The sequence below is a fragment of the Grammomys surdaster genome, unplaced genomic scaffold, assembly GCF_004785775.1.
Source record: "Grammomys surdaster isolate TR1022 unplaced genomic scaffold, NIH_TR_1.0 188, whole genome shotgun sequence".
Classification (NCBI taxonomy): Eukaryota; Metazoa; Chordata; class Mammalia; order Rodentia; family Muridae; genus Grammomys; species Grammomys surdaster.
The window spans coordinates 1,380,502-1,392,649 of record NW_021604633.1 but is presented as its reverse complement, the minus strand read 5'-3'; the positions used below and the strand labels follow the sequence as shown (position 1 = coordinate 1,392,649).

General features: G+C 42.0%; 1 pseudogene; it reads left to right on the top strand.

The window, feature by feature from the left end:
• Positions 1 to 2,595: 2,595 nt before the first annotated feature.
• The window catches only part of LOC114622362, a 25,768-nt pseudogene continuing 16,215 nt past the window's right edge, over positions 2,596 to 12,148 (top strand).

The following is a 12,148-nucleotide window of genomic DNA, read 5'->3' as shown; positions in this document are numbered from 1 at the left end:
TTTCACTCGAAAAGCAAGTAAAACTACCAGATAAATGGAGGCTTTGCAATCAAGAGTGTGAGTTCAATCTGTCCCTTTGGTTCCCTGTCCTTCTAGGGCATCTCATTTGCTGGAAGCTGAGAAGTCTCGAAGCTGTACATCTCTGGATTTCATTTGGCCTTTGCCATCTATTTTCTCAAATTGTCTCTAGGAGACAAGGAACAGCTACAGAGGCTTGAGAGCTCTCAGAAGCTGCCATAGAAACCCTCCCATAGAGCCTATTGGGGAAAAGTACACATAGGCTGGCCATCAAAGGAGGCTAGGCATCTTCTACACATAGCTCATGACATGCATTTCATCTGTAGGGGAAAAGGTGGGGGGATTATATCTCTGATCTATGAAGAGAGGGGTGTTCTTTTTGTTTCTAAATAAACATACATAGTATTTTTATTTATTGAGAATTTTCTATATGTGTGCACATTTAGATCAGGTTCACTCATCACTTCTGTCCATAATTTCTCTAGTATCCATCTTCTCTACCACTCAACTCTTGTCAAAGTGTATGCACCAAAGCTAAAACCTTTTCCAAGGAACTCGTTGAGACCCCTACCCATTAGTTTTTATTCCAGTATGTTCCAGTGAACTTTGCTGGTAGTTACCCACCCCCCAGCCTCCCCTGCCCCAGAGCCTCACAATAATGGCATCTAAGGCGGCAAGGAGTTGTGACTTTGACGGTGATCTCCCTTCTCACTGAGAGCAAAGGTGGAGAGACGAGACAACCTCAGCTGATTCAGCTGATGTGCACAGCTGCTGAGCAGACAGCTGTTGACTTTCATGTGGCCATTGTGCAGTATGAGAGCTGTTAGAACTTAACCCATTCAGTGAATCCCAGATCACGCCTTGTAGAGACACAGTCCCATGATGCTAAAGAAGGTTTAAGAGTACATTAATCCAGGGAACAGGTCCTACACTTAGCTGGTCTCAAGCTGGAGGCTGTGCTTAGGTGGAGGGATAGGACTTCAGTGTTGTGGCTCACTGGCAGGTGACCAGAGCGACTGCATTGCTAAGAGTTGGAAAGAAAGGGTACCATAGATAAGGAGTGAAGAAAGCAGGTTCATTTAGTCTCCTATGTAACTTTCGGAAGCAAACAGCCACTTCAACCCCAAATACCTGCTTGTTTGAGGTTTTCAAAACACAATAAAGAAGCTTAAGTTTCAATAATATGGTGGCAATGTGCATGTGAAGTCATTAAAGCAGTGTGAAGCAGGGAGTTTTAATATTGAATGACCGGCTCAAACTGTTGCTCACAGATGTCAGGGGAAGGTTAGCACTTTTGGTCTTTTAACTCTAGGGGAGGAGGAAGACTCATAAACAAGCTTGTGTAGGAATTTTTGGGGAAGAACTGGGGTTCCTTAAAGGAAGATCAACTCCTGGCCGGGCTCATGCACTTTCTCTCTGCTTTTCTGAGTCTCTGTCATAAAGGGAAGCCAACCTTGGCCTTCCTTTGCTGTCCTCTCTGGAGCTGCCTTGTTCTGGTTTGTAAGTGCTGGAAGATTAAGCTAATGATCTCTCCTGCTGCTGGTAGTGGGAGGCCCAGGCCTCCTTTCTGGCACCCAGCCCTGGTTATTTTTCTTTGAAATAAAGAAACAGGCTGTCTGACATCAGGTGGAGACCTAGGTGCCTTGCACAGCCTCAGGTTGGAGAACACCTTTGCCTCTGGTGACAGATGGGCTTCGTAATACTCCATCCCTCAGACCTCTGGTTTCAGCAGCACACCACATGTGACATCAAGATTTCTGACTCTGTCATCCATTCCCATTACTGTATGACAGAACTCAATCAGTCCAGCTGCCCGCTGTGTTGGGGCAGCCACAGAGAGCAAAGAGAACACTTGGTCACCTCAGTGACCTGCTTTTCTCTCTTCGCAGGCAATATTTCAGCAAGTGTCTCTCCCCAGCATAACAATTTTCTGCATCCATAGTTACCAATGATGTTTGATTAGACCCTGAGATGCCATTTATCAAATCACTGTTCCTTTTGGAATCCTGGAAGGCACCCTATGTGTTGACTTTAAAGTGTCAGCAAAGCACGACTTTGTTTTGGTTTCATGCTACTAAATTCAAAGGAGGTGTGTCTGTGGGTGACTGGAGTCTCCGCAGGAAAGCATGTCCTATTTTTGTATAATTTTGTATATCAGGTTTGTTATTCCCCATTCTGTTTTGTATTGGGATCTTTTCATTTTTATTTATTTATTTATTTATTTATTTATTTATTTATTTGCTTTGATTTGCTCCTTGTAGCTTTACAATGGAGGCTTGTGTCAACTTGAAGACTGTAGAATTCTGTTTATAGCATAAACTTTCAGGAAAGAGTCATGGAGTTGTTGATGGGAGACTCTGCTCATGTCTACTGTTTCTGAGTCCTTGGCTACAGAAATGATAGTGCTACATAGTTGCTAGACTACTTCATTTCCAAGTCTTTCCACCTCGGAGAGGCAAATTCCTGAGGTCTGGAGGATGAAGTGCAAAGGAGTATGGACTGTGACTTTTAGGGTTACAGTTTCAGTGGAAGAGGTAAATCTTTATCTCTATTCTCTGACCTCCAACCTATCCCCACATGGTGATGGGCCATGATGATGAAGATGGTACCCAAGGTACGGCAGAGCCGTGGTCTGGGGACACCTAGTCCTGAGATGCCTAGGACTCATGTAGCCTCTGCACTCTTCTTTTTTTCGTGGGAAAAGTGGCTCAAGCCACATCTTAGCTGGGGCATTGCTAGCATTTTAAAGTTATGTTTACTTTACCAAGATCAGAAATATGTCTGTCCCTGATCTCCTCTTCTTCCTCTTTTTCTTTCTCTCCCTCCCACAAGGGTCTCACTGCATAGCCCTAAACTCACCTTTGAAGACCAGGCTGCCTTTGAACTCACAGAAATCTATCTCTGCCCTCTTAGTGCTGGATTAAGGATGTGTGCCACCATGCCTATATAATATCTGTTTGTTAAATAAAATTAAATAGAATATCTCCTGGCCTTTCTTAGTAGTTTGCAACATCTCAGGAGAGTCATCTGTTTGAAGTCTTGCTTTCCTTTCCCACTCTGCATTGTCTTCTCTCTCCCTCTCTTCCTGAGATATGTAAGCTGCTGCTTATGTGCAAAACAGGTGAACCTTTTACCTGCATCATTTTGATCTACCCAGGAAAATGGCATTTGCACTGATAAATTCATGAAAACATCAAGAAGGGTCTACTGAGATCTGACATTGAGAGGTAGACTCAGTGACAATGAATGGACAATGAATGGAGGCCCGGGGGACAGAGAAATCTAGCTTGGTGATGGAAGGACAGAAATGCTTCTAAAGAGAGGATCTGACAATGTGAAGAACTTGATGTTAGGGCTATTGTAGAGAGAGAAGAGAATGCTGTGTGTGTTTGTGTGTAAATTGTATATATGTGTGTGTTGTTTGTATGTGTATGTCTGTATGTATATATGTATGTGTGTGCCTGTGTTTGTGTGTATATGTATGCATGTTTGTGTGTCTGTGTGTATATATGTATGTATGTGTACATATGTCTCTCTCTCTCTCTCTGTGTATATATATATATATACACACACATATACACATGTGTATATATATGTGTGTGTGTCTGTGTGTATATATGTATGTATGTGTACATATGTATGTCTCTCTCTCTATATATATATACATATATATATATGTATATATATATACACATATATATATACACATATGTATATGTCTATATATGTGTGTGTGTGTGTGTGTGTGTGAGATAGAATAAAGCAAAGAAGAAAAAAGAAAGTTGAGATTAGAGAAAGACCTATGTAGACCAGTGTGTGTGTGTGTCTGTGTATTGTATGTCTGTGTGTCTCTGTGTATGTCTGTATGTATGTGTCTGTGTGTGCGCATGTATGTATGTGTCTGTGTATTGTATGTATGTGTGTCTGTGTGTCTGTATCTATGCATGTATGTATGTATATATGTGTGTGTGTCTATGTGTATATATGTATGTGTATATGTGTGCCTATTGTATGTATACACGTGTCTATGTATGTATATGTGTATGTGTGTCTCTGTGTATGTATATATGTATGTGTGCCTCTGTGTGTGAATATGTATATATGTATGTGTGCCTTTGTATGTATATATATATATATATGTATATATACATATATATATATATGCATATATATGCATGTGTGTGTGTGTGTGTGTGTGTGTGTGTGTGTGTGTGTGTGTGTGTGATAGGTGAAGATAAGGGAGAAGGAAAAGTGCGGACCCAGTGTTAATCTAGGCACTACATCAGATAAACAGTGTCCTGTGAGTCCTCTCGCTACCTCAAAGTTCAGACTTTATTATGGAAACTCCATTGAACTTTGGCAGGGTCTTAGACATGAAAATGACTCAATTACTTGTATCATTTTTTTTCCTACTATGCTCATTGCAGCAACCTGTGGTGTGAGAGCAAGGGGAGTGAGCATGTCTGGTAGGAAAGGTTGTTGAGACCTGCTCCATCTACCTGGCTAGTTGCTAGGCAATGTTCTTTCTGCCCCAAACTTACACTACAATGTTTGCATGCCATCCCTCATATCCCCATATTGATTGTCCAGTTATGTTCACAGGTGCCTGCCTGAAACAAGCTACTCATTTCCTTCTCTGAAACTGCCTCTTCGAAGGCTGATGCTCACACCTGCTGCCCAAGAGATGTTGCTCTGAGTGGCTCTCAGCAGCCAGTATTTCACTGTTATTCCTTGTTGAATCAACTCAACACCATACTTAAAAGTGTAATGGTACCTTATCATCTAGTCTTTGGTGGGTCCATGAAGCCCAGGGGCAATGCTTCAATGTCCCATTGTGGATGGAAGAAGGGAGTAAATGGACAGGGCTCATGGTAGCTAGGAAGCAGAAGAAGACGGATGATATGGCTCCAAGTTCCCAGGATGCTGATCCCCCTATATTAGACTCCACTTCATCAAGTTCTCAGAAAACCCCGGAATAGCCTACCCACTATAGAATAAGTTTCAATACGTAACATTCACTGCATAATATATAGTTGTTTTTTGTAGCATAAGACAGTTCTTGCTATGACATTTTGTTATGGTTCAGAGGATGTGAACAACTTGATATCACAGCATCCTTTTGATGACTCTGTCATCTTGTCAAGGAGTTACTCCTAAGACAGCACATTTACTTCAGGCCACTTTATTCACTGTCCCTTTGAAAGCAACTGGGGTCAATTATTCAACCCATCTTCCCATATGTGGTTCTTCCCATATGTGTGGTTCTGTTAATTTACATCTTTGGTAGTATTATATGTATTGTTAGTTGACCCTGGCTCACAGTTGTCAGCTCTGTAAATAGCGCATGAATTTTCATCTTTGAGTATGTCAATCTTTTTGCATTTGGAAATGGTAGAATTCCTTTTGTACTGGTCAGCTTTAGTGGTCAAATTGAAACATCCCAGAGCCAATTGAGCCAATCTCAAGTGAAGATTTGTCCAGATCAGATTGAACTTTGGGGATGTCTTTGTGGCATTGTTTTGATTATTAATCAAGATGACATAGGATGACCCAGCCCACTATGGGCATCATTATTCTCTGGGCTGTATAAGAAAGCCAACTGAACATAATCCCGTGAATGAGCCAGCTTCAAGCTCCTATTTTAGTTCCTTCTCTGGCTTCCCTCAATGACGAATCATGGGAAATATAAACCAAGTAAACCCTTCTCTACCTAAGTTGCTTTTGTTCACTGTGCTTGTCAGAGTCAGATAAGAAAACTAGAACACCTTCACTATTACACTAAAGTCCAATTTAAACAGTGATATCACACAGACATATTTAAGGCATGAGAGCTGGACCTTGAGGGCAGAATATGGCTCTGTTTAACCTGAGCCGGGAACCTGGGTCTCAGCATCTCGGTTCTTTCATGTTCTGCATGTTCCAGTGAAGATCAGGGGACATAGCAGGTTGTGCTTGGGGTATCAGAAACATATTTTAGAGAGTAGGGAAGTTAATACTACTTCATGGAAGATGAAGGTTAACTGAACTTAAAAGTTACAGTTTGCAGTGGAATGCCCATGAATTAAACCAGAAACCCATCAACATAGGCACCTATTTTTGTTCTCTTCCTAAATGTTTGTGGAGCCATGTGCTAGCCTGATTTTCTTCCATCAGTTATAAGATGAAATTCTTACTAGCACTGAGATTTGATTGACTGGAAATCATGATGACTGTATGAGAGTCAGGAGATAAAAGCATATTTTATGCGAAGCAGAAAGTGGCTTGCATGACAACACATTTCTGTATGATCTTGCTGAAGGGACAGAACATTTGATGATGCTCAGGTGATGAGTAGATTTTCAAAGTCATGATCATTATATGTTGTGACTGATTTGGAAGAGTTTCCTGCCAAGATAACTGAGTCTGTGGAGCCTGGTGTAGCTCCCTGGTTCTCATCTATTCTAGAAAAGAAGCAATGAATTGAAGGTTTATAGACTCTGGGGACCTAGTGCAGCACATATATGCTATAAATGATAAAAATATAATATAGATGGCTAATAATATTTCAGGGATCCATTCATGTATCCTAAGCATTTCAAAGGACTGTCTCCCGAAAACAGTCCCCTGGGGTTGTTGATATTGTTATGTGGATCTATGTCTAGACATATTGTATCAATGAGAGATTGTATAAATCACCCAAAGCCACACAGATGGGACAAAAACCCTAAGAACTTATCACTATACTGTTCTACCTTTCAAACACACAAGTAGGGGCTAGACATATTTGCCTTGACAAAACAAGAGAAAGACACATGGTCAGAAACTGTCACTCTATCAAGATCTTGTGGTGGAGAAATAAGTCCACCGGCCTTGCTCACCATGTTCTCATTGACTGGACATCACAGAGATTCAAATGTCTACAGAGGAGACTGGTGGAAGATGGAAAGTGCTGAAGTTTCTATCAGACCATGCCCAGAGGGTTACCCCTTGAGAACGTGTGAAGATGGTCCTGCTGGTTTTATACATGTGAAGCTTTCACTTGGTGTAGTACAAAAGTCAAGGAATTTGGTGCCATCCCCATCATAAAGTGAGAATCAGCATTATACTGCTAAGTGATCATATCTACAGAGACAATGATACCCAGTGCACTTGCTGCCATCTTTATCAACAGGGGCACGAGAGGAATGCTCACTAAATCCATTCTGCAAACCAGAAAACAGCAGTCAAATAGACAAGGATCTTTGAATTTAGTCTCCAGGTCTCCAGGGAGATTCTTTCCAGAAGGTAAAGGGACCATTTCTGTTGGCAGCTCCAGTTGCTGACGTTCACTGGATTGAAGGAATGACTCCTACCATGGTAAATCTGTCAGCTTAGAGTAAGCAACCTGATCCATAGGAACCAGTAGGACACACAAATAGCCTCTCTGTCCTCACTGAGAAAGATAAAACAGTCATCTCTCTTGATTTCTTTTAAACAAAACACACAAAGAAAAAAAAAACCTACCTCTATAAAAAGTCACAAATCAGGGTTGTCCACTTGAATTCAAGTCAGATTTTATGTTTACAGGGCTTTAAAAAAAAACAACTCCACAAGACATTGAAAGAAGCAGTTGGACAGTTTTCACTACTAACTCAATTCCAGGGGATGTTTGATGACGGGTTTGCTTTGTTCCTGTGGGTAGACTGTACCCACTGTCTTCACTTCCTGGGCTGCAGTTTTCCCGTCCATAATTTGGGGGAACTAAAGATCAGTAATGAAGGATTGTTTAACTAGTTTCATTATTAAATTCTACGAAGCTATAGAAACTGGCCCTGGTGACTGATCTCACTCACAGTGTATTGTAATGTCATAGTAACCCAGGTGCAGTCCCTGCGATTTCATCAGAGAGGACACAGACAATGCTCAGGCTATGAGTCTAGGAATCAGCCCAACAGGTGTTTATTTGTTTGTTATTGTCACGATTGAGATTTAGAATCTGTGTTTAAAGCTACAGTTCCATTAAAAGGGGGACCAAAAAAAAATCAGTCTCCTTCTAGATAGAACCAGTCAGTTAAGGGAACAAGAATAAGACATCCTGGAATATGACATGCAATGTCAATGCTAGTGATCTGAGACTTCAGGGTTGGGAAGGGAAAAGGACTAGTTTTTATCAGGAAATGAAAGCCCTTTGGGAAGGTGCCCAGCAGCTCCTGACTCTCCATGATTCCCCAGCTGACAACAGTGAAGCACTGATTAAGGGGCTGCTATTTTTTTCCAGTGGTAGGAGCAGCAATCCTTCCCTGGAAGCCAGCTCTCTTGATTAATGTATAGGGGAGATCCGAAAACATACATTCTGCTTTTCTGATGCTAAATATATACACCTTTAATCGCTGTTCTCCAGCCTATGCAAGAGCCCACCAGAGAAGTAAATCAAATAGCATACTGTATACAGAAGCCCCCTCCCCTCAACCTCCTGATTAGAGAAAGAAGAAAGAAAAGGATGCCAGAGAAAAAGGCACACATCCGAGCTATGGAGCGATTTCATATCCCTTCTCTCAAGGAAGTGAGATACATCTATATATTTTATTTAAAATATGAAATATATTTAAGTAAATCCCACCAACTTCTGAGTCAGCACCTTTAGAAATCATTTTCGCCTAGTTGAAGCCAAATGCAAAGTGATTGATCCGACTGGGAAGTGTAGGATTTGTGGGACTGTATCAATCCACCATTTGGAGACCCTGAGCCAACAGTTGTATTTGGTAAGTAGAGTACTAGAGGGAACTCATAGAAACTAAAATGCTTGTCAACAGATGAGACACAAATGTACGATCCGAAGCTGTTTCTAGAATGAGCCATTTGGGGAACTGCCATGCGGCTTGAGATATCTGAAAGAAAATGTAGGCTCCACGTGACAACTTTAAATAAAACATAAAGGCCTTTGCTAACAGGGTGGGGTGTCTTACTCTTGCTGATCTACTAGTTTTCCCTGAAAATTATATTATCTTGGAAATTAAACACAATTATTATGTGAATTCAAATCATGCTTCTAATTAATTACTGATCGAACCCAGCAAAGTCCAGCCACATTTTTGTCTTTTGAAATACAATATAAGAAACATTTGTGGTTTGGAGGCTTACTTTGTGTGTCTGAGGAAATTAATTTTCTTTCCTTACCCAGAAAGATTGATAATTAGCTGGGAGTGTGATGTTCCCTTGTTGCTATGACTACAGCCAGACTTCATAAGGCCCCAGGACTTGAGAAAGAGCAAAGGAGACAAAGCCCTTGACAGAGAGATGCTTCCTTAATGAGTAAGTACAACCAGCTACTCACCCATCCCACTAGAAGGGGAGCTGGGCGAAGCCAACTGTGTTAATTTACAAAGTATTTTAAAAAATCAAGCATTGTCCAATCATTGCTAACTTTATCTTTTTCTCCCTCCTTTTTCTTCTTTTTCTTTTTTTTTTAACACAGGTGTTGTAGGTAATTTGGTATTACTATTGTCCCCAGGGATTTGTTTGTTTGTTTTAATCCAAGGAAGTAAAAGAGGCCTCTCAGGGCTACAAGGTTGAAGGTTAAGGATTCCTGTGGTCTGTGGAGCCTAAAACCCTCTCATGTGGACAATTTCATAGATAGAGGAGCCCCTGTCCATGAGAGCAGATGAACTTGAGAAGCTTCACAATCTTAAACAAGACTAATTCTTCATCATCTCAGTCTTACTTTGTCTATCGCTTTCTTAGTTTGATATGAATCTAGGATTCTGTGGGTTAGACTTGGACCAGCAACACACTTATTTTCTGTTTTAAACAGCATCCCTCACATGCTGAGGCAGGTGCTGGCAGGAAGCGAGTGTCAGCCCTTGGGGAATTCACTTGCAAGGGAAGGAGGAGGATGCACAGGAATAGCATTGGTGCTTGGGTAGAAAATGAAGGAACAGAGACAAACCTTGACCAATTCAGAGCTACTAAAGCTGAGAGCATAGTGAGGTGAGGTGTGTTATGATCACAGATAGTAGATGATTGTCATGGTGTCTTTTCTTCTGAGAGTCGTACAAAAGGTTTTGAGCATTTCCTTGTGTAGGAGCCTATCATTGTCATGGTATAAGTAAATCGCATGTTAAGCTAGATACTTTTTGTCACACACCTTACCGGAAAAAAAAAGTGAAAATTCAGCTCTACAAGTCCAAGATTGTATGGCTATATTTCCAAAATGTAGCTCTTCATACAAAGAAAACAAAAAGACAAATACCCAGTGACTTCTCTCTGTCTCTGTCTCTGTCTCTGTCTCTGTCTCTGTCTCTGTCTCTCTCTCTCTTTCTCTCTCTCTCTCAGAGGGATTTAGTGGGTGGGTGTGCACAACTATGCATGTATGTGTAGAAGCCAGGACTCAGTGTGAGATGTGTTCTCCATCATAGTAGTGGGTGGATACGCACATCTGTTATGTGTAGAAGCCAGGAGTCAGTGTGAGATGTCTTCTCCATAGTGGTGGTGGGTGGGTATGCACATCTGTGCATGCATGTGTAGAAGCCAGCAGTCAGTATGAAATGTCTTCTCTGAGTACCTTCTTCTCTCTAGAAACTTAAGACAAAATAAATTCTTCCTCCCATAACTCGCTTCTAGTTGTGGGGATTTTATCTCAGCAACAGAGAAGTAGCTAAGACATTAAGGTAACATTGTGTCTAAGTGGTGGACCTTGCACTTAGGATTGGACAGTTCTGATTTCAGTCTCCAGTGTACCCTCTCCCCACAAAGAACATCATTACTGTCAACACAACAAAAACCTTTGTGTCCATTAAAAATGGTGAGTAAATGAATATTTCTTCTTCGGAACAATTTTTTTTTTCACTATGAAAATTTGAAAACTAAGTTTGTATCATGTTCTATTATTTATCTAAAAAAATGGGTGTGAGTCTTAGTAAATTAAAGTAGTTCGTATGGATGCTTGATGACTTGAATTTAATCCCTGAAACCCATATGGCGAGAGGGAAAAAAGTCACCTCTCACAAGCTAACCTCTTATCTCAACACACTTGCCGTGGCAAGTACAACCATACACACACAGACACAGACAAAGATACAGACATACGAATCACCCGTGATGCCGGCTGTTAGAAGTTCTAATCCAGATGGGCCAGAAGCCAGGATCCTCGCCCTTACCCTCAACCCCTACCTTTTCCCACCTGCACAAGGTCCCCTGAAGCTTGGCAACTGCAAGATCTTGCTTGGCAACTGCAGATAGACTCAAAGCAGTGTACCATATCATCTGAAGAATAGCAGGGAGACCATAACTCAAGCAGTGTACCATATCTTCTGAAGAATAGCAGGTTGCAGTCCTCCTCGCCCCCACGAATAACTAGGACCTCCCGGTCGGGTCAAGTGCACCCAGACATGGGGCTCGAGGCACGGACCCCTCTGGACGGATCCTCATTGAGAGGATGTGCGCACGACATCAAGATTGAGCGAGACAGAGATCGTCGCCGGCGAACTGTCATCCACGGAACCAGGTTGACGCTGCCATCAAGAAGACGGTTGAAGTTCATTACCATCAGCCAAAAATTGAAGAGGATCCAGAAGTGACTCCGCAGGAGACTGACACAGCTGCCAGCTCCCCTGCCTCCCCCTACGGTCGACCGCTAGACTTCCACGCTCTCCAGAAGGGTTCCTGGTATGCCTGGCTTTGCCCTCGCTTCTCTCGCTAGAGAGCTTGGCCTCTTGATCACCATAACAAAAATTGGCTTTTTCCTAAACCAAGGCCGCCCTTGATATGGCTGCTAACATTGGGGAGCCTTCCTTTATGACAATATTACACCCCAAACTGACAAATGGTTGGTAACTTGAACATTTACAAGGGACTAGGATGGCTGTGAGTTAGCCCAATGACGGGATTATTGTAGGTCCACTTCCCAGGGGCCCACCCAATGCAGCCGAAAAGGAGTGCGTGGTGCTGGGAGTGGGTGCAGCCTACATGGCCTAAGACAGGGCTCTCACCCCCCTTTCACCCACATCGGAGTCCCTTGACGTTGCCCATCGTCGACAGCCTAAAACCTTCGACCATCGATGTGACTCGTCTCACATCAGTGCTTTGGGGTTGTGAACTTGTCTAAGACCCCCCATAATTAGACATCCAAATTCAAAATTCACATAGTTGGGATTGATCATAAGATGCCTTCTCT